Source organism: Otolemur garnettii, unplaced genomic scaffold (assembly GCF_000181295.1).
Source record: "Otolemur garnettii isolate 467f Iridium unplaced genomic scaffold, OtoGar3 scaffold00002, whole genome shotgun sequence".
Classification (NCBI taxonomy): Eukaryota; Metazoa; Chordata; class Mammalia; order Primates; family Galagidae; genus Otolemur; species Otolemur garnettii.
In genome coordinates, this window is record NW_003852397.1 from 36,443,183 (window position 1) to 36,467,202 (window position 24,020).

Below are 24,020 nucleotides of genomic sequence, written 5' to 3' on the forward strand. Positions count from 1 at the left end.
CATGGTCAAGTGTTTATTCTAGTTCAGGCTTTTCTTTTTTAGCACGATTAACATTTGGGCCAGATAGTTGTTGGCCATATGGTGAAAGATAGTGGAAGACACTACCCCGTTTATTATGAGACTTTGAGCAATGTCTGTAGTTCATACCCTCTAGATAACCGTAGGTTACCAAGTTGTGGCACCTTAAAATGTCTTCAAACATTACAGTGTCCCCTGAGAAACAGAATCACCTTAAATTAAGACCAAGAGGATGAATTTAAGGAAGACAGACAAGTGGTAAAATGAGGCCTGAATATAGAAGATGAGTTTAGAGTGAGACACCAGGCAAGTAGAGCAGATAATCTCAAAGACATTGGGATAGAAAATAGCAGAAGATGAGAGAAAGCAGAGGGTGGAGGTGGGAAGGCTGGAAGAAATCATGGGCTTGGTTTTTGAGATGGAGAATTCAGGATGCATGAGTTATATCCAGGGAGATGAATCTGGAAAACAGTGAAACATACAAACCCAAGACTCCATGAACAAGTTTGCTCTTGAAGGAGAGATTTGGGTGTTGTTAGCTAAAGAGAGGAAGGAAGTGTACCTACAAAGCAAACAAGGGGGGCAGTGATTGAATTTTTAAGAATGGAAGTAGAAGAGTAGACAGTAGGAGAGAAAACTATCAAAGACAGGGATGGTCAGGGGTGGGAGAGAGTGAGGAAGGTGTGATATCAGACCTTTCAAGAAGGAAGTTCTTAGTAACCATGAAAGGCACATGCCAATAAGGAAGGAATAAAAACATGTTCTTTGGGCATAGCAGCTAGTTTGAGGGGCAATGGCAATGCTAAATGAAGACAGGGTTATTCTCCCCTGTAGACTTGGTGGCTGGCACATAGTGGGTATTCAAAAATAAGTTTGTGAGATGAAGGAAAAAATAAATAAATAAATCATAATGAATTATTCTGAATAAAAGAGTTCTCTTACAGTATACAAGCGAGACCTTGTCTCTACTAAAAATAGAAAAACTAGCTGGGCATTGTGGTGGGCACCTGTAGTCCCAGCTACTCAGGGGACCTGAGGCAAGAGAATAGCTTGAGCCCAAGAGTTGGAGGTTGCTGTGAGCTATGATGCTACATAGAGTGAGACTCTATGCAGGGCACAGAGTGAGACTCTGTCTCCCCAGCCCCCCCCAAAAGAGTAGAAAAGCAGGTCTATGAGCCTATCTATACTATTAAAATGATTTTTGACTATAATATTACATCAATACTGTGTCTAAGAAAACAGAAATAAGTAATGCTTTTTTCTTAATCACTTCATGATAATGCAAACTAATCTATTAATATTTATGAAGTATTTTGAGACTCTCAGAAATAGACATTACCGGATTGGTTTTTTAATGTCTCTTTCCATACCAAGATGCACAAATAGACAGCTGAGTTAAGCCAGGGACAGAATAAGTGCGATGTGCGATTGGACTCATTTTATTTATAAGTGATCATTTGAATGTCCTGAAATATGCCAAGTTGTGTCTAGAATGCTGTGAACAGCTGTCTTATATAGCTCAGGGCTTTTCTCACCAAAAGCGGATATGATGTTCGTCACCAATATGATGTGTTCTGGATACCAAAGAGGAAAAGGAGTTTTCTTGCATGAAATTTTAATGTGATTAGTATGGATCTCAAGATTTTCTCTTTTAAATGTAGCTCAGGGTACTCAATATACTTAATATTATTTGGCAATTCAACCAAGATTTCTTACACTACCAAGTCGGTTACTGTAGAGTTAATAAAACTCTAGCACATGGAGCTTGCCCCTGTTTCTGTGCTTATTCTACAAGTTGAGAGTGTCAAATGCTACATACTACAGAAATTAATTTCTAAGATTTAAGCACAATTAAGAGAAAATGAGTCATTGTTTTCCCTCGGGTCAGTGCTATAAGAAAGTTGCCAGTTTGAAAACCACTACGTTATGTTTTAGTCCCCAGGGGCCATTTCATTCTTCATACTTCCTATAAGAAAGTACGGATTTAATGTTTCAAAGGTTATTTTTATTCCTATTGCGCATCTTTGTTATGTAATAAAATATTGTAAATGATCTGTGGAGAAGTCTGTGTGTTACCAAAGAATAAATGAACTCTCTCTTTGTAATTTAATTGACACTTAACTATTTGTAGGAGCGTTTTCAAGGATTTGAAAGATTGAAAAGAATGATGTGTGATTCTAAATACTTGTCTTTACTGATAAAGCATAAATTATGATCCCTCGGACATAAATTATGATTCTTGGACATTTGCAAACCCATTGGAGGCAAGGAATCACATGTAAATTAATAAGACAATTGTGGGCTGCACACTTCAGAGTTCAGTACCAGTGCAGAAGGCATTTAAGGATGGGCGAGATCTCTGGGTGATAAGGAAGTCGGAAGAGCCCTCCCGGCAGACATGGACTTCTTCCTGTGGAAGTGTATAATAGTCCTACGGAGAAATTTGCTTTCCCAGTTTGTATATGTGTGTGTATGGTATCAACATATATATGTGTAAAGGAGTACATAAATATATTAAACATATATTATGTGTACTCAACTCCCTTCCCTTAGCTATTTTGGCAGTAGCTTTCAAAGCAGTATGCAGTTTTTACATTAAAAGATTCACTGTGATTGTTCACAAGCAAACCAGTAGTCTCTCTTCTGCTTAGAAATTCATTTACTAATGAAAATAAAGCACTAAAATGTGCTTTCTTTCATTTAGAAAAATAATTTGCATTTCTTGGGCATGGTGGTATTGCACTTTCTGTGGCCAGGGAAGTATATTTTTCTAGAAAGTAAAACTGATAAATTTAAGAGGAGATTTGGACCGTTTTAAAAATAGAGTAGGTTCTTGTAAGCAAAGCTAATTTAATCTTTGGGAGTTTGGAGGGTTATTTAACACTCACCCAGAGATGGGCTATTACATTGTAAAGCCTTCAAACCAGTCATGTGGACTGTCTCAAATTATCCAAGAGATTTGAATTCCCTTGCAGCAGTAAGCAAATGATTGTGCCTTCACATCTGCTCTGAGTACCCAGCACAGCTCCGTCTACTGGATTCGGAACAAAAAGCAGCTTTGCATATGGGGACCTGTGTTGTCAATGGTAGCACGAAACCTGAGAAAGGCACTGCCTGTTTACTTCACTTGCCAAAGAGAGAGAGGTCATCCCTGAGCCATCTCCTTCCTAAACAGCTGACAGAACCATTACTGGGAGGGCTCCTGGCGTCTGACGAGTGAGCCATCGTCTCTGTAATGTATACTGTTTTCTCCCTATCACTACAACTTAGTCTGAGATGGAAGGGCAGCTTCAGGTTTTGAGCTCCAAGAAGAGAATTTTCAGAGAGGCGCCGGGTAGGCCAAAGCTAGAGATCAGACTCAAGGCACCTGCAGTTCAAATCTCCCTTTGCCAGAAGCCCCTGAGTGATCTTAAACAATTTACATTGTTTTCTGGTCTTCTCCTTTTTAATACAATGCTGGAGTTTGAAGTGGGCAATCTCCAGGATCTCTTCCAGTCCTCATACAAGGCACGTCTAGAAATTTTCACTTATTTCTAGGAAAATCTGTACCTTCTGTGAGTGAAAAGAATTGCCTTCACATTTAAAAATGAAGAGAGCAAGGCAAGGGCCAGCAGAACAAGGCTCTCAATGATCGTTCCTTTTCTATTTCTCCTTGCTTTCTTTTCCCATTATCTGATTTCCTCCAAAGTGATATTACCCAAATGCATGAAATGAAATTATATCCTTTCAGACCATATGCCGAGCTACACAATGATTAACATCCTGAGTATTACACAGGGCTTGCAAGAAAATAATGCAAGAACCCTACCACTGGGTTGAATAAAGCCTTCTCTTTGCCGCTCCAGTATCATTTGAAATATAAGACATGAAAGAATGACTTTTCATATTTTTCCTTCTTTTGTGTGATACTTTACAGGTGCTCTCTCTCTCTCTCTTTTTTTTTTTTTTTTTTGGACAGTGCTTTCTTCAAGATTGTCTTTTTATTTCAAAAATTCCAAGGAGATGCATTCTGACACATCGTGAACTGGTTCCTTGAGTGTCATTTCATAAAGGTCCCAGAAAAAAAAGTAATTAGAAAAACTGGGAAATCATATATGTCAAAATAAGACTTATTCACATTTCCTAGTGCCTCAAATGAAAGGTGGTAATAAAAGATATTGGCAAGAATATGAAGGAGATTCCTCTAACAGCTCCACCTAGGCAGGCAGATCCCAGTTAATACTGGACCCTGGAAATATGCTGACCTTTTGCATTAGTGCTGACAGCTGCCTTCTTCACCATCACAGGAAACAGAAATTTTCAACATTTCCCTACTACCCAGTATTCAGATATTTTTATTTTAATAATGTCTAGTTAATGTCACTATTCTCAGCCTTCAATTGTCTCAATTCTCCAGTATCGTTACAAACACTTGATATTCCCATTGACCACATGGTCTTTACCCATAACAACTTATGTTGGGGATAGGGTAAGAAAGATTTATACAGTGATAAAAATTCAAGAGCAGTATGCCAGGATGAAGAGTCATTGAACAGGTGATTTATATCCCAATGGGTTTTCTAAACACCAAGTATGAATACTTTGATTTAAAAGATGGAGAGCTTATTGGCAGTTGGAATAGTCAGGGGCGGTTCCATGTTGAATGCAGAGCTTGAGGGATCATTGAAAGATGTGAAGGATTGAGATAAGCTGAGAAGGCAGGATGGTGTGAACCAAGGTTGTAGTTCTCAAATCGTGGGTCTGTGCCATTGCTGATAGGAACACTATACAGATGTAACATTTAGTATTATTAAACCACACTGAGAAAATGTTTTCTCTGTCTAATTTTCTCTCAACTGTTCTTTTTTTCAGGAAAAAATACCCCTGAGTTTGATGCTTTAACTCTTTACCTGGTGGTTAACCAGTCCCTCTCTTTCCCTCTATTCTTTAATGCATAGCGGCCAGGCCTCGGCTCAAAGATCATGGCAGACAACAATAACTACAATTCAGTAAAGTGGGTTTCAGATAGCATTTTTTTTTTATCTCTCTTAATTGTGTGGAAAGTAATGATGGATTTCCATTTAAAATGATGCTATAAAATGTTTTAATTAAATAAATGTCTTTGAGGTTATTTGCCAGAAGCCCCTGTAATTCTAGGGGCTAGATAATAACCTAAATTCTAGGTTATTTATTATTAAATAAATAACCTAGAAAATGCAAGAAAAAATGAAAGGAAACAACAGTACAAGTGTTATGTTTATAGGGCAAAATTATTTGGGTGGCAAGTTAATGACAACTTGGGAGAACAATGGCCTGTAGGTAGCTCCATGTTTTAACAAAGAGAGGCATGATGGGAAGGAGTCAGAATAAAATGAGAAAGACAGGTTACGAAAAGGTCAGAGGTCAGAGAATGCTAGGCTGGGGACGTCATTCCTGTTGTTTCCTCTCGTGATATTCCTTACCACCTCTTTTATCCAGATGCTAATATCCGTGGTTTATTGATTCCTTCTCAATGCCGGGTATTTATTAAGCATCTTAGATGTAATTACACTTTTTTCATTGCAGCTACCTTAAAGGAAAGATATTAGCCAGATTTTAGGAGAGAATAATCTTATCAAAGGTCTCACAGCTAATAGGGAATGGAGTTGGATTTGGAACCCAGACTTTCTGATTCCAAACCTGTTTTTCATCTCGCCTGGAATCCCTACTTGTCTTCAAGTCACCACATGAATACTAGCTTTTTCTGTCTAAGCCCCACTTTCCAACAGATGGCTGATTTCCTTGTGGGCCTTCATACAGCCAGCACTGTGCATTTCTGGGTAGTAATTTATTTTACCTGTGGTGGCTCACACCTGTAATCCTAGCACTCTGGGCAGCCAACATGGGTTGATTGCTTGAGCTCATGAGTTGGAGACGAGCCTGAGTAAGAGCAAGACCCTATCTCAAAACTAATCGGGCATTGTGGCAGGTGCCTGTAGTCCCAGCTACTCAAGAGACTGAGGCAAGAGGATTGCTGAGCCCAAGAGTTTGAGGATGCTGCAAGCTATGATGATGCTATGGCACTCTACCCAGAGTGACAGAGTGAAATTCTGTCTCAAAAAAATAAGATAAAAATAAATAAAAAATAATTATTTATCTGACCACCTACTGACTAGGTTGTAAATCCCAAGAAGACTGCCCACAGGTCTCAAGTCATCTAGTACAGTACTTTTCTTAGAGTCAGGCTCATATTGTTTGAATTGAACTGAATTTTCTTCCTCTGCCTCAGCTTATCACAGACGTACAGCTGCACCACCTCCAAGTGCAAGAGGGAACAGGAGCTCTGGGGAAGATAATTCAGGACTACCTGGAAAGGCTTTCCCTTTGTCAGACTCTAAGAATCTAATTAATTAATTTCGAGCATATCAGCAATTCTTCAGATTTGTTAAATCATTTGGTATTTTTTTATATAGCTGGGTTTTATAACATGTGGGTTAAATAGCACAAAAATGAATGACTTGGTAATTATAGATTTTTACATCTCAGAAGAAAGTCTTAGAGAATATCTCACCAACTCCTGTATTTTATCAATGAGAAAACTGAAGACTTATGGGGATTTCATGAGTTGCTTAAAGCCACCCAGGAAAGCAACTTATGGGCAAGACTTTAACTAAAAGTCTCTCAATTGCTAGTCGATTATTAATTACTGATGGTTTGCGCTCATGGGCTCCTTCTTCCCACCCAATGTAGGAATCCGTCAGTGTTCCTTCCTGGTGTCCACAGGTGCTGCCCGTGCTCATGGAACAGGAACTGCTCATCTTCAGGAGTAATCTGTTCCTTTTAGATTAAAGAATGTAGTTTCCCGAGCCCAATAGAACTTTGCAACCCTGCCTGTCACTAGAACCAGGAGTGTTCTAGGGCACTGCTTTTGAACCTGTCCTCTTTTCCATCTGTGTGTACTTCTTCTGTGATCCTATCAGGCCCAAGGCTTTGAATATGTCTATAAACTGAGAAATTTTAAATCTGTTATCTCCAGAACAGTCTCTCTTCTTCCGAACTCAAGACACATGTCCAACTGCTTACTGGATATTTCCCCTTGGATGTCTAGTAGGCATCTCAGATTTAATACCCAAATACAAAGGCTTGACTATACCTTCCCACCAAAATGCCTGCCCCTCCTTCAGCATTCTTCAGCTCTTAAAATGAGGCCTCCTTTTTCCAGCTGCTTGGGCCCAAACCAGTAAGTCATCCTATGTGTTTTCTTCTCTGTCATTGTGTGTCTAAACCACCACCTACCTTGTTGATTCTCCTTTAAAATTACTTCCAGAATCCAGCAAAGCGTGACTAACTCCACTGCTTCCATTCTAATCCAGGCTACCACTCTTCCCTGCACAGACAGCCCCACCCCACCCCCTTGTTCCTCGACTGTCTGTTCTTGGAGCAACTTCAGTGTAAATCAGTGTCATTCCACTGCTAAAACCTTCCAATGCTGTCTCATCAGACTCACTGTAAAATCAAAATCCTCACCAGGATTTGCAAGTTCCGATATGAGCAGCCCCCGAGTTTTTCCTGATTCCCCTTCTCCTCTTCCTCTCCTTCAATCTGGAGGGTGGTCACTTAATGCTTACCCAGCAACTCCAAACCATCCCTGGCCTGGCCATATCTGCATAATTCCTTATGAGCTGGTCGGCTAAACCATACTTTCTCTTTTTCCTTTCTTGGATTCTCTTCCTCAGCCAGAGATACTATGTAGTTACTATTTTATCAGTTAATAATTCCTTGTGTTAAAATGTCTGTGTTTAACTTACTGTATTATTTCTGTATCTGGATTGGATCCAGGCTGCTCTACCCTGCCCTTAACTGCTGGGCATGTTGGTTGCTGAATGCACAGCGGCCCCCTTCCTGAAATTGTTGCCCTCAGGTAATGCGAGCTGCTTTGCCCAGGAGATTGGGAAGCTTTCCCCCTCTTCTGACCTGTTGACCAGAGCCAATGACTAACCCATGAAAGCAGTTCCTTTGGTTTAAAGCAGGGACAATTTTGTGGCAGTTTGCCTTCCAGAGCTCTCTAGTGGATCAGGCCAAGGCTAACTTTCCCAGAAACCATGTCCTTTCTCAGCCCTCTCTCCCCTTCTCAGTTCTGCTTCTCTCATAGCCTCATGGCTTTGCCTAAGAGTACTCCTTCTGCACAAGGGCATATAGAGCCAGAAGAGAGTGAAGCTGATAATTGTACTAGGTCACCTGTCTCTCCAAACCTTGTGCTCTTAACCCCGCTTTTCATGGCTGAGGTAGTCTCCTACCTCTAGTGTGTTTTCCCTAATCCAGTACGTCTTCCACACTGAGCCGTCTTGGCCTGGAGCACAGCCTGCCATTAGATAGGACGGAAGTGTGTGATTATTAGTGTAACAATATCCACGGCCTGGGCCCACTGTTACCAGAGGTCTTCACGCCCAGTGCCTGTTCTGTGGAGGCTTACACAGCCTGCCATTCTCCTATCTCCCTTCCGTCTCTTCCCCAGAATGTGGGCCAGAATCCTGATGAGAGCGCTGCCCTCCCACTTCCCTGAAATGAGTCTTCTCATCTGGCCAAATCATGCTGCTATGCTGCAGTCATGTTTACGTAGGGTTAGCCTGGTTCATCGTGTACTGGGAATTGTGCATTGGCATTCTGTAAGCTTCAGAAACTTAAGTGACAGCTTGACACTTGAGTGCCTTTTAGGTAAATAATAATTGGAAGGCCACAGCAGCAGGTTTATTTATAACTTCTGCCACCGCACACTAGCGCTTACGAGGGAAGGGGATGGAGGGAGTTGAAGGGCTGCTCAGGGACCCAGGAAAACCATGAGGACCTAGTTTACCAGAGACTGAAAGATAATTGGGCTGACATTGTGTGAGAGAAGCTTCTTTCAGCCCACTCCATTTTCAGGCGCCTAGCACATAGTGAAAAATTCAGACAAGTCCACAGCTCTTGGGTCTAATTGTCTCTTTTCCATCATCCCAGCTTGTATTTTGGTTTTATTGTTTGTTCTTTGACCAGCACATGCAGATCCCTTGGGGGTTTCTTAGCCACTCTCTACTTTCTAGTAGACTCCAAGTGACTCCTGTTTTCCCATTTGGTAGTAATTACTTGAAACAGTTACACAATCTTTCTTCTCCTATCCTCAAAAAAATAAAGCAGTAAATAAAAGACTGGTGTTTGTGTTAGCAGGAGGTCCTTATTTCAGAGTGAGCCTAGTCCACACCAGAGAGGTGGTTCTACTTTCCTTAGCTTGGTGACATTTTCTTTGTGGCTGACAAGTACATCTGTCGCTAATTCAGTCACATTTTTAGTTGTCCCATGGTTAGATGAAATTATGAGCCATTCCTACAGAGTGTCAGCAACTGCAAATGAAAATGTGCCTTTGAAGGCAGGAGGATCCAACTGGGAATTGAGAAATTAATAGGAATTTAGAATAATAGGCATGCTTGAAATGAACCATTTATGGGTTCAGAAACCTAGTTCCTCTGGTAATTTGAACGAGCAGCTTTGCTAATAAAGTTTGTCTGTGTTTAGTGAACCTGCTAGATCTACCTGCCATTTACAGGCAACTTGAATTATCACTTTCCCATTAAATTGTCCTTTTTTCTTAGCTTTCTGGCCCATGGAGCTGATTTTCTCCATTGTGGGCAAGGAATGGAGGTAGAAAAAATATAAACAACTTACAGTGCCAAGACAAGGCAGGTGGGCCTATGTCTCCATCAGGGATGAAAGGTGTTTATATTAATTACAGCAGGTAACTTTGGATGGAATTCAAGTGATGCCAGGTTTCTTTGAAATAGCAGATATTCTCGATAGAAATTTCCAATTATTACCCATTTCTATTGGTAGTTCTTGGCCCTTCCGCTCAGTAGATCACCGAGTGTCATGACCCTAGTCCTCCAGTCATAATAGATTTTAACATTAGGAAAACGAGCAAATGTCAGTATACCTGCTTCAACATTTTAACAATCACAATAATTCCTTTTACCAGTAACATGTGTGGAGGGTTCCCTGCCAGCTTTATTTATGTGAATGCACCCCTTCTGTGCCACTTCCCTTTCCCCAAGGGAAACAGATGCATGTGCTGCCCACTCCCTGTATCAGGAGCCCCTTCTGTGCTCTCTGCATTTTCACAGCAGTTAGAGTGCTGCTCTCAATGAAACCGTTATCCACAGGATTGATTTTTCCTTTCGCCCCTTGGATTGCAGCAGTGTGGCAACAGGCCAGATCCAGGGTTCTGAGGCCCTCTGGGAAGGGTGAGAAAGAGCCAGGGATCTCAGAGACCAGGCTGAGCGATGAAAGAGCACGACTTTGGCACAAGCACAGCAGTGTTGCTTTAGCTGGCGTGAGGGTAAAGAAGACATCTGACCTCTCTGAGATAGCTTCTTCATCTTTAAATGGATAGTGATAATGGGAAGCCCTGAGGTTATCATAAGGATTGAAGGAAGTTTTCATGTAAAGTCTTAGCTCAGTCCCTTGTATGCAGCTAACATTTTTGCTTGTGTACAACTGTTATCACTGCTAATCCAAGTTGAGGGGAAAACCATCTGCTTATGTTGGAAAGTGTTCTATTTCAGTCTATTTAGATATATGGCTTAAGAAATTCCACCTCGCAATTCTATACTTTGTAAAAATCTGTCATGTCCAAACTTTTAAACGAGGCGACCTGCTCTGTGAGAGGTGAGCACACAGGCATAGGTATAAATAGTTATACCTATGTGTAAAATAGCACACACATTTCCTCCTGGAGTCAAACATTTTAAGAGTGTGGAAGTTTGCCTTCAATATATGAAATCTTTTCCTTTCTAGCCATTTTATGCTTTTTATTTGTTCATCAATATCCTTTTCTAGGAAAAATATATAACTGTTTAAACACTTATGTAATACTTACTATAACTTATGTTCTAGACTCATTACAATATTAATTCATTTAATCCTTATTATAAGTTTGTGAGGTTAGTTCTATTATTATCCTCATTTCACAGATATGGATATTGAAGTACAAGGCAATTAAGTAAATTTCTCAAGGTATTGGAAGTAGTACACTGCCCAGCCAGGATTCTAACCCAGGGTTCAGACTACGTGCTTGCGGGTATCTGATTAGGACACTCTAGCCCATGTGCACTGTGGGGGCTTTGAAATGACTGGACTTAAAATTATTTAAACTTTTCTGTGTGTCTGTCAGTATGGGCTTTCTGGTTGACATATAGTTATTTTATTTAGTCTGTTTAGACCTATGACCTTAGCCAGAAATTGCCCCTTTCTGTGAGGCCATACAGGTGCGAAGTTAGGGACACTAGGGATGCGAACTTGTGGAGTTAAGGACTCCTTTTTAAGAACCTGTGTCACGTAAATTAGGAGCTTCTTTTTTTTTTTTTTTATTAAATGATAGCTGTATACATTAATGCAAACATGGGGTACAGTGTAGTGTTTTCATATACATTTTGAAATACTTTCAAGCTGGTTCACATAAATTTCATGTCATTTGCACAGTCATTGTGTCAAAACATTTATATTCTAGTTCTAGAAAAGTTCACTTGTACCCTTGTTAGACAGAAATATAGGTGATCTTTCCAGTCACCCTCCCACCACCCAGCCACCCTTCTCCCCTCCCCTTCCCCACCCCCTCCCCATATTCTTGGGCTAGAATTAAGAAGTTAACTAAGTTACACTTTGTCTCAATGAATCTAAACTAGAGTCAGAGATCTTTGGCATTCTGAATCACCTTAAGAATTCCTGCTTAATGATTCAAGGTAGTTTAAGAGATTTTTTTAAACATTGCAGCTATTTTGTGTGTGCTTTTGAAGACATGGGTGAACTTGTTTGGTCTCCCTCTTTAGTGATTTTCCTTGGCCCACTGATGGGGGTCTGCTTTCATATTACCAGCTGACCACGTTTTAGTTTGAAAAATACCTGAGCTCTCTTTGCTGCACATTCTCCTAGGCTTCCACCTAGTCATTGGAGCCGTGGTGTCTTCTCTGAGACATCATACAGTAACTGCTTCAGAACTCAGCCTTCAGTCAGGACGTATCACTTCTCTGCTCAGAATGCTACAATGACTCCTCGTCCCAAGTCCTTTAGAGTAAGACCCTTTGCTGTATGGCCCTTCACTCACTCTCTGGCTTGACTGCCAACTGCATTAGTTTTCTAAAACTGCCTCAACCTGAGTGACTTAAAGAATACAAATGTATTGTATCACCCGTTCAGAAGCTAGAAGTCTGAAATCAAGGTGTCAGCAGGGCCATGCTCCCAAGTGCTAGGGAAGGATCCACTTCAGGCTCCCCTCCCAGCTCCTGGCAGCTCCCTGGCTATGGCAGCATAACTCCAGTCTTCACAGGGCATCTGCCTGGGTCCATATCTGTCTCTGCATCCAAATTTCTTCTTTTCATAAGGACACAGTTGTATTGGATTAGAGGCCCACTCTATTCCAGTATATACTCATCTAAACTACAGACATCTGTATGGCCCTATTTCCAAATAAAGTCACATTCTGTGGTAATGGGCGTTAGAGACTAAATGTTGAGGGGACACATTTCAGTCCATAGCACCCACTATGCTTCTTTGCTCACCATACTATCCTCTTTGCCGTTCCTTGAATATTTGGATGTGCTCTGGCCTTAAGGTCTTTGCATTGTCTGTTCCCTCTGTGTGGAACACCACTACTGTCCCTGGGGTTTACAACCTCCGGCTTCTAAGTTTACCTTCAAAGATGCTCTCCTCAGTGTGGGCTGCCCTGATTACCCTATTTGAAACCATACATCCACTCCTCCTCATGGCCTCCCAGCACCTTGTCTGTTGGTTTTCTTTTTCTTTTTTCCATAGTCCAACATTCTTCACAATTTGTTTATTTACTAGTTTTGTTGTTTCTCTCCCTCCCCACGCTGACACTGGTGTGTAAGCCCAGTGCAGAGGAGCTCTAAATCTGTGTCTGTTTTATTCTAATGTACTCCAAATGCTTAGAAAAGAACTTGAGACTTAATAGCAACTCAAGAAATGTATATAGTGTCCCCATTTTTCTTCATAAGTTGGTTTAGTTTTAGGGTTGCAGACCTTTCATATGTTAGAGTGAGGCATGTGGGTAGAGGGCAAAACATGCCCTAAACTCATTCTGGAGCACTGGGACATGGCTTTCCCACACCCTGCACCTGCAACCATTAACCAATGCCCTGTTCTCTGCAAATCCTAGTAGGAGCTTGCCACAGGTCCCTTCTGAGAGTGCAAAGCACTATCCACGTTCAGGAAGAAATCAAGTTCTGGTGATATAGATGGAGGCTTCATTTGGCGGTTTCTGCTACCATTTGGCAAGTGGACAAGCAATCACTGAAGCTTCTAGAAGGAACTGATAGTCATGTCAAGAACTCAGGCGCCATGACTTGCTCTGATTTTCCTACTAGCATCAAAAGCAAAAAGCTCCTAAAGTGACCACAAAGTGCTCTGGGAGACATTTTTCTGTCCTCACTGGAATGAATGAGGTTTAAACAGCCCACAGATGTTACATCCAATTGCCTTAATAATCACATCAAGGTCTCTCTTGGGCCCCTGGAAGCCAACGTCAGGAGAAATTCCCAGCAGAACTGCTAAGCTAGCCAAGCCACTACTTTATATTAAAATTATCTACCTGTTACCCGCCTCTGTCCTCATAGGATATGGAAACTAATGAGGACAAGTATGTCTTGCCCATTGTTTTTAATTCTGGTGCTAAGAATAGATACCAGCACATAGAAGATGCTTGAGGAATGTTTCCTAAACCCCAGCTGAGTATGGTCTCAGAGCACAGCTCACACAATCTTTTTTTTTTCACTTCACTATTCTTTAGTTTTTTTTCTTTTTCTTTTCTTTGAGTATTTTTTTTTTTTATTTTTTCAAATTACTATGAGAGGACAATTTTTAGGTTACATTGTTCTCACTTCCAGTATAAATTTCCATTTGTAGAAGAGCCCCTCCCCCCGGGGGTGTGTCAGATACCCTCACAATGTGCACATTAGGTGAGATCATGCCTCATACCCTCCCTCCTTCGGCCACACGTCCTCCCCACTCCCACTTCCCTCTACCCTTGAACTGGACTATATTAGTGTTTTATTTTTTGTATGAGCATGTAATTATTTATCTATTGATTTCATGTTAGTATGGAGTACACTGGATATTTATTTTTCCATTCTTGGGGTACTTTACTACAGAAGAATGTATTTCAACTTTATCCAGGTCAATGTGAGCAGACCATGCCATCCTGTTGGACACTGTCATTTTGGGCCTTGCCAGGTCTCACAGATTTGCATCACTGTATTTATTGTATAATATTGTGAATACTGAAAGTTCTGAGTAAGGGCTATCTAGGCTTTGGAGTATGGATGCTGGTCCAGGAAAGAGGATGTGCCCTGGCCTGTTGGAAAGATGTGTGAGTTTTAGAGTTAGAGCCATTAGCACCCACCTCCTCCCTATTATTGTTATGAAATGCATCAAGGACCATTATGGAAAAGATTCCCTGACCTAAGGATAGGACAAACCTAGGATAAATCATGATGGCTGCATCTGCATTTGATGCAAGAGTCACTTCTGGAGGTATTACCTGCAAGCAGTTCCCTTGCTTTGAAAGGAAGATAGTCGTCCCACTACCTCCCCAGAAGCCACAGCCCACTTGACTTGGTGTATGTGGATGGGGGGGTCACATCTAGGATTTATTCCTGTCAAGGATCCTCTAATTTAATTTCTGCATAGTGAAAGAGCTTCTGGATTTATTAGAAATGGTTTTTTCTCCCTGTATCTTTCTTTAAACTCTTGGTTCCCTCCAATCCTCATCCCTTGAAAGGTCTTGTCAGCTACATCCCCAAGAGGTGTTGGGCCATCACTTGATTAGATGGCAGTTGTGATTGGGTGACTTTAGACTCCATCTTTTTTAATGGCTGAATAATATCCCATGATATACATATAGCACAGTTTGTTGATCCATTCATGGGTTGATGGGCACTCAGGTTGCTTCCATGACTTGGCAATTATGAATTGAGTCACAATAAACATTCTAGTGCAAATGTCTTTGTGGTAAAATGATTTTTTTTCTTCTGGGTAGATACCTGGGATTGCAAGATTTTTGTTCTTCTGGGTAGATAATGGGATTGCAAGATCAAATGGAAGTTCTACTTTTTGATCTTTGAGGATTCTCCATACTTCTCTCCACTGTATTAGTTTGCAGTCAGCAGTATAGAAGCATTCCCTTCTCTCCACATCCACGCCAGCATCTGGTGTTTTGGGACTTTGTGATGTGACAGCCCACACAATCTTATGTGGGTATGCAGGTTGTATCACCACCCAGCTTCCCGGGTTAAATATCTTTGTAGAATGGTCCCTTCCTTAGTTCCTTGGTTTAGTTTCTCCCTGAATTCATGAATGGCTTATTAAAGTAAGTGCTGAAACACTACTTTAATCAGTTCTTCTGCCAGGGGGAAAATAGGTGGTCTGTAAGAGTATTTGGAGAGATGTTTCTGAGCTCATGTGGCCCAGGAAGTGAAATATCTCAACAATGAAAAACCAGTGAGACTTCAAAGCAAAGGGACTGGCCACACAGATGTGGGAAACATGACATTGATTTTTTTCAGCTACAATCAATGGATGGCAACATTATCCATGACTGACCATAAAACAGGAGGGGTATAAGGAGGCATGAGCTGACTGAGGCAGCACATTTGATCCCTCAATCCACAGGTAATAAACCCATCTTATTGCTTGTTTGGCCACCTATCATATGCTTTCTGAACAATCACTCCTTTTCTCCTTTAGTCCTGTCAGTGCTATCCACATGAATTCATCTAGAAGAAATGCTGGGCAGGTTTTACTCTAGAGGTCATTTTTTCCCCCATGGGAATTGATTCTTTTCTGCAAATGAAGATTAATCAGGAACCCAATGAAGCCTAAGTCAAGGTCTTTCACTTGGCCTGGTGAGGCCTTAAAGGCATGTCCTGCAATTATTTGTGCTTGTAAAATTTTAGGAAGTAATTTATTTTGGCCACAATAGGTTCTTTGTACTGTCTCTTTCCATCTTTTTGCCCCCCTTCTGCCACACTTTCTTTCACTAACTGCAGGCAATTCTGGTTCACATAAAAGTGGATTTTGAATAGATATTGTGTTCATTTAGTTTAAACTGAACAGAACATATTTACATAGTTTGCAGTATTTCCAAGTGTGGCTGTTGCTAGTCATCTTGATGTAGGAATGAATGGCTTGTAAAAGTTCTCAGGCCACCTGCTTTGTGGTTCACTGGGTCTCAGGACACTAGTGTGTAGGGCCTGAGGTCTTGTCCAAGAATGGATAGATCCTATAGTGCACTACACCAAAATTATGTGAGTCCAGGAGGAGAAAGAAGGCTTGAAACACAGACAAAAACAGTTCTAAGAGATATATCAGAGAATTAATTAAGCCCTTCTGTTATTTTTTTCTTGATTTTGTGTTCGTATTTGTCAGTATTTTATGATTTATTGCTTTTGTGATTGTTTTTCTTATCCTAAGTGAATGTTCATCTTCATTCCTAATTTCTTTGTATTTTCTCTAAAGAAGTCCTCTTATATTTTAAAAGCATTACGATTGCCAAAACATGGATCTTCCCTGCTTCCATCTTATCAATTTTATCAATGGATAAAAATGCCAAATAAAGTTGAATGCAATGTCACAGTTTACTATTAGTAATTTCGCTGCCCTCTGCAACTTCTAAAAAATAAACGAGCTTGTACATATTAAACAATTTGTCCTTATCAAGTCTCTGTGAAAAAGAAAAAATAACATCAGCATGCCATTTTTACAGACTAAGTGGAGTCAAGCAGCTTGAGTAGATTTAAGTAGCCCTAGAGTCTCTATGAACTACCCAGGGATTTTATCTTTCTGCCTTCCAAATGGGACAATATTCAACTGTAATGAACCGGGTGGGGGTGGGGGCTGAATTGGTTGAATTATTTGCAGATAGTTGGAGAGAATGTCATTTTTGATGAATACTTCTATTTACATATATACAATAGATACTTCAGTGAAAAATCAATGTTTTCTATGGTCAAAATATTGTCAAATTTCCTGGGAGAAAACATGGCTATAAAATGTTCAAGCATTTCTACTTGAACTAGAATAGTCTAATTAGAATAGATCAAAGCAGGGGTATTTGTACTAGCCAGAGAATAATTTTGTTTCACATTTCTGGGCATCAACCTAACTGCAATAAGATTTCAGAGGAAATCAGGAAAGCCTAGTAAAACGGCCTGTGGTATGACAAATAATAAAAGCTTCACCTTAAAAGAAATTATGCTTCTGAGAAAAATAGGGATAATAAGCATTGATAAGGGTAGTTCAGAAAAACTTTCCAGTTCTAGTGTAAACCAGTTATAAGGATTTAAAACTTTTGGAGCTTCTTTTTTGATCACAAATAAAACTGAAGCAAAATCCCTAGCCACAGTTTATTTCGGAATACTTTTTAGAACAAAGCCTTTATGGAGAGTTAAAGCCTCTACATTGTCCTTAACTAATGAAGGATCTGCACTTTCTCTCCTTAGAGACCCAGGGACTCTAGTGCACCCCCAACTTCATGCTAAATATAAATCTTGACCAAATCTCCTGACTTCTTGGAGTCTCAATTTCCTCAATTTATATGAACGTTTTGGGCTATGTCTCCAACATATTTCCAGCTCTTATGCAAATAACACCTGGCTTTTTGAAATCTCTATTCATGTATTAAATAGGTCAGATCCATACAGGAAAAGAAGAGCAATTAGCACTTTAGGAATAAAAGAGGACTTTGGGAGATGAACATATCACTGAAGCCCTTAGGATTCCACAGAATTACTGCTTAACACTGGGCAAGAGTTATTGGACAGAATAATTCTGGCTTAAAGTTAACAACTCCAAATACAAGGCATTCAAGCAGAGTTATAGGCTATTTAGCAATCCTGTACTAAGGTCTTTGCATTAAATTAAATTTGCATGTCATCTAAATTACCTACCACTCTTCCCTGTGAAGTGGGTCTATTGATGTTTTGTTTTCCCCCAGTATTGAATAGGTAACTGACTCTTGAGTTGAACCTCTCATAAAATAGTTCCCTTATGTTTTGAAGTCACATTATATATATATTTAAGAGACAAAGTTTATCTTTAAACCTTTTTCATAAAATGGTTATACTGCTTATCCTGTTTAAGTGCTATTTGTTTTTCCTTTCTTTTTCATTATTTGCGTATTTATTGAGTTACCTATGTGTTCAAGCTGAGCCTGTAGATTGATTTCGTGTAATTTAAATGTGCTTATTTGGGCCTGGACGCCACTGTGATACTTTTATTTGAGGTCTCAAATTTTACCTGCTAATAGCAAAGGCTTGTCTCAGTCATTCATTACTAAATCATACTGCTAGAGCAAACCATTTTTATGACTCATCCTCATCTCACTTTCCATTCAAGACCATAAAATCTCAAACTTCTGGCCCCGTTCCTCCATGGTTAACCATTTACAACCACCTGCCGTTTTCTTCTATTTGTCTGGGAAAATTTCCAAAATAATTTCTGCCTTTTTAAAGGTTGTATGACTATTTCACCTTCTAATTGTATCTCAAATGTTTTAATTTTTAATAATCTTTTCTGAGCTGAAAAGATATGCAAAGTCGAGGATGGGAAAGATGTAAAAGAAGTTATTTCAAATTGTATTTGACAATGCACAGAGTCATAAATAAAGGTAGATTAAGACCTACAGCGGCACATTCTTTATTGATTTGTGCTTCTTTGTGGGAGAATGTATGTGTATTTTAAAAGATAGAGCCAAGGTTTCTGTTTAAGATTAATTGGCACGGAGTGGTTTTTCTCTTAGTGATTTCATAACACAGCGTTTTTCTTCCTCATGGGAAATAGAATAGCCTAACTCAAATGGGAGACTAATTTTTTTTTGGACATTGAATAAAGACAAATTCTGACATGTTTCAGTAGTGAATACATTATATGTTCCAACTTAAACAATATTTAATCTTATTTCAGTCATTAAGTTTTTGAAGCACTTGACAATGTAATTTATTAAAAGTTGCTATTTAGCCTCTGAGAACTTGGTATAGCAATGGCTATTTTGTTCAAAAACATGCTTGCTTTGAGAATTATGGGTTGTAACCATTCCATGTTTAAAGAGAAATAAACCATTTTTAATGATCTGCAATGTCATTTATTTCTTTCTCCTTTCCAAAGTCATTTGTTTTTACAAGGTTGGAAAGAACTGACCTTTTTTTTTGTATTTATTTATTTGTTTATTGAGACAGAGTCTCACTTTGTGGCCTTTGATAGAGTGCTGTCGCGTCACAGCTCACAGCAACCTCAAACTCTTGGGCCTAAGTGATTCTCTTGCCTCAGCCTCCCAAATAGCTGGGGCTACAGAAGCCCACCACAACGCCTCACTATTTTTTTTTTTTTTGTTGTTGTTGTTGTTGTTTTGTTTTAGCAGGCCTCTGCTGGGTTTGAACCCACCAGCCCTGGTTTGAACCCAGTCAGTACCCTACCCACTGAGCTATGGGTGCCACCACAACTGAGTTTTGTTAAGAAGGATGTACTTTGTACTTTGTTTTGATTTTTAACAAAGTATGTCACTGGTCACTGATTAAAGTGAACCAGACCCTTTCCTGATTTCTATTACAAAGATTAGAAGCACCAGTCATTCCCAAGGATACACAGTGGAACCTCTGTAAGCTGACCACCCAAGAGTCTATACCAAATGTCAACATACAGAGGTGGTCAAAATAAGGAACTAGGCCAGCTGGACTGACACATGAATGTGGCACATGTCCAGTCTATGAAAATTAGGTCAACTTAACGGGGTGCCAGTGTAAAGAAGTGGTCAACTATGGAAGGTCTACTGTATTGGGGGCCGGGTGTCAGTAGTACAAATGACACCATCATGCCTAAGGCCCAGCCACCAATATGTGCAGGCTTATTGCTTATAGTGATGACAGACATGATGAACTCTAACACAGGGGTAGCATGGACAAATGTTAGAATGAGGTAAAAGACCGTTCAGTGGAAGAAGAGGAAAGAAAGACAGAGATAACCATGTTGAAGAGGGAGAAAGAAAGAGGATCTGAATGGGATGTTGATATGGTTTCAGGAATAGAAAGATATATAAGAGACCAAGGCTATAGTCAGACTATGGAGACTGTCTAAACCTGGGAGGTTTAAACTTTATTTTCAGTCTCTGAAAGGGAATGCTAATAGGGAGACTTTTGAAAAAATAATTGACTTACAGAATATTAAAGCAGAAAGGGTCCACGAAATGGAATCCATAGTTTTGCAGACAAGGAAACTAAGACCCAGAAGTCGCTTTTGCAAATGACTTACCAAAGTTGGCATAGAATATCAGTAGCTTATTGGGGCCAAAACCCCATGTCTGCTGACTTCCAGCCTAGAAATCTTTCCATCACATCAGGTGATCTGGGCTATTTGAGGTCAAAGTCTTCAGCAGTTACTGCTTCTTGAATATGTAGAGATTGGCCTAGTTATTGTTGTTTTTTAATGTCTGTTTTTCTTCTAAGGGCTTCTAAGAATGAGAGCTTTCTCCAACTTCTGAATGTGGTGTGTATGCTGATATACTTGTCCTTCCCCTTTTTAGAAAACTATTGGCTTATTATATAACTTGTGAAAGTGGTGCATTTGATTAATTTGGACTTAATAATTCCTTATAATCCCTAACCTCTAGAATAGGCTTTCCTATCTACTCTGAGAGATATTTTATTTCTTAGGCTCCCACATTTACAGATGTGGGATTAGGGTAATTTTTATGTCCATAGTATAATTTTAAATTTAGCTCAAGGTTTATATGTATACATTTCAAATACTTATGAATGATATTTTCCTTTCTAAGATATTTTTGCTGGTGTGCTAGATCAAGTATATAGATGCTAGCAGTTTTAGTGATTAGAGGTGAATCTGATTATTTATATACTCATGAGTGTCTATTATGAATTCAATGTTTATGAAAAGTGATTTCAAGAGCAAAGCGTATTGTCAGCACTTCCAGATACAGAGGGTGCCCACAAACGTATACACATTTTAAGAAAGGAATAAAGTGTATTGAAATCATAATATGATGTATGTGCCAACAATGAAAGATGAATACAAGTCACATTGATCATCTCTTGTAAATGAAGAAGCCAAATGTGACTTGAGTATTACAAATTTAATAGTTTTTTTTTTTTGCAGTTTTTGGCCGGGGGTTGGATTTGAACCTGCTACCTCCAGTATATGGGGCCGGCGCCCTACTCCTTTGAGCCACAGACACTGCCCAAAATACAGTTTTTTCCCTTCTTAATATGTGTATTTGGAGGTCATAAATATGTGTATTTTTGGTATCCTCTGTATGTATTTTGGAATAATCCTTTTGATATGAAAGTTTTCTTGACCATATGGAGCTTTCCCGGGTCTTAGGTATTCTGATGGTGTAAATATCAGATGCTTGTCTCGGAAGGCAATATTTGAAATATGTTAAGGCCTTCACATTGGGAACACAGATTTTACCGAGCAGTGCTTCCACTGCCAGCAGAGTTGGCAGGATAGCTGCTGGAAAAGACAGTGTCTACTATATTTGGCTATTTTATATGATGTCTGCGTATGTTTTGTATAATTATATATGTTTGTGTGTGTATGCATATGGGGAACATTTTCCATCCTGAATCCTACAAAAGGTAGTTTCAATTAGTAATAACCGGGCCACCTAAAGTATTCTACCTCAGACATTACAAGGAGGTGTTTAGTGTTTCAGGAACCAGTCCCTCAGAAGAAAGGGTACTTTGAATAATTGTGATCCTTGTCTTGAGAAGATCTTGGCACAAAGAGACCAAACTACATTTTGGAGGAATCATATTTCCTTTTGCATTAAGGTGTTTGTTCCACCATCTCTCTATGTCTCTCTTTCTCACACACACACACACATAGGAAAATCCACCCCACGGGAAAGGCAGCTTGTGATGCTCAAGTTATTCTGCTGCGCTTTGCAAAGCCCAGGTGTGTGCCATTCACAAGAGACTTCCCCCTAGGCCAGTGGTTCTCAACCTTCCTAATGCCGTGACCCTTTAATATAGTTCCTGTGGGTCGTGACCCACAGGTTGAGAACTGCTGCCCTAGACTATAGTCTGAATGGTGCATCCTGGAGCTCTGCAAAAGCAGAACTCATCTTAAAAAGTCTCCAAAAGATTTCCAATAACAGAAAACAAAACAAAACAAAACAGCACACAATTTGTATACAGTTTTGGAGAGCCACAATTTCCCAGTCTCTCATCTCTGATATCTTTCCTAGATCACAAGATTTAAGGTTTATTTTTGGAGCTGTGTTCCCAAGTCACCTGTCCTCTTCACTTGTCTCCTTTTGCTTGGATAGATTTAGTTGACTCCTTCAAATTACTGCCTGGAATCCACCGTGTATATTCAGGTGGATCATTTCTGTCTAGAACCAACATCATTCTTTGTTTTGTTTTTTTTTTTTCTAATTTGGCCTTTCTTCCTTTCCCTCTCTTGTCCTTGATCCTTGCATTTGCTCATTACTTCCCAACTTGGGTAAAGTTGCTGTTTTCCATGGCATCACTGATGTGTGTACCCAATGAGCCAGCATTTGATTCTCTGTTGATACTACGGAGAAGTGGTGGGAATGGAGAGTAAGATGGTAATACATGCCATTTTTCTGTCATGGAGTACTTCTGCTCCTAGAGGTAACCCATTGTCTCGATTGAAGATCGGCTTATACTTGAGGACTCAAGAATTCACAGTATCACAGTGGGTTATATCTGAATGTGAGAGCACTTTCAGCACAAAGCTTGATAAGAAATGCACACATATACAGGCATACCTGAGTTATAAATGATATAAAAATATAAAGCATATCAATGACCTGTGTCCTATGAAGAATAGAAAAAAAGAATTTAGCATAAAACAACAATAACCAGAATGTTTAAAACACCTTCTTTGTGCCATAGATTCTGGAAAACATTCAATATCTAGCATGCAACAGGCTCTCACAGCAGTCCTGATGTGCAGGTAACATTGTAGGCCCAGTGTTACATTTCAGCAGTTGTAATAAAGCTAAAAATCAGGGGTTTTGATTTAGGTTCAAGTTTGTCTGGCTTCAAAGATCGTATGTTTCCATGACACATGATGCCTGTGAAAATAAAGACATCTCGGTAGAAAGGGAGCTGCCAGTTGGGAAGGTCTCTGTGTACAATGCTGTGCACGTTCATGTTTCTCACCGAGACTCCATCACAGTCTTGTAAGTGAAGGACAGGTTAAAGAGACCCTGGAGCAGAGAGAGGAAACTAAATTGTTTAGGATCACCCAGCTACAAAGGCATAAGCCAGAATTTGAATCCAAACAGTATAACTCTGGAGCAGTACCCCGTATGTACCCTGCAGGCCCTGTCTGGTTCACCACCTGTGTTTTTGTTTGTTTGTTTTTGTTTTCTAACAAGTGAGCTAAGAATAGTGTTAAATGGTTGTAAAAAAAATAAATAAATAAAAATAAGACTATTGCGTGACAATATTTGTTTATGTATTTTCTGTTGCTGTTTTCATGCTACAGTGAGAGTGCAGTATTTGTGACAGAGATGATACGGCCCCCAAACTCTGACAGATTTTGTCTCTGGATGTTTACGGAAGAGTTTGCTGACTCTTGTTTTGAAATCTGCATCCTTAACCCTTGGGCTATCCTTATTCACTAGCTCACTTAAAGCTCAGATTGAGAACTATTAGAATTTCTAGTTTATTTTGCACTATATGAGAATTTTAAAATGAAAACAAGCATCTGAAACCCTTTGGATCAGTGGGATGCAGATGTGAAATTTTAGGAGCAGCTCAATAAAACATAAAATAATTCTGTATTGTATTCTGGGAAAACATGATAAATGTTTTACTCACACCACTGCTAGTTCTATGACTCATTAGAAAAAATTCATCCCCATTGACAAATAAAATGGAAGTTTATTCATGTGCTACATCACCAATATATTTAGTTAATGTCTATTTATCTGTATTCATCAGGTTATTTTCCAAAATAGA

General features: G+C 39.6%; 1 protein-coding gene across 1 annotated transcript in view; it reads left to right on the forward strand.

Annotated features, from left to right (window-relative positions):
• Positions 1–24,020, forward strand: part of KCNH8 (potassium voltage-gated channel subfamily H member 8) — a 395,301-nt gene that overhangs the window by 75,242 nt on the left and 296,039 nt on the right. The gene's annotated exons all lie outside the window — the stretch shown is intronic.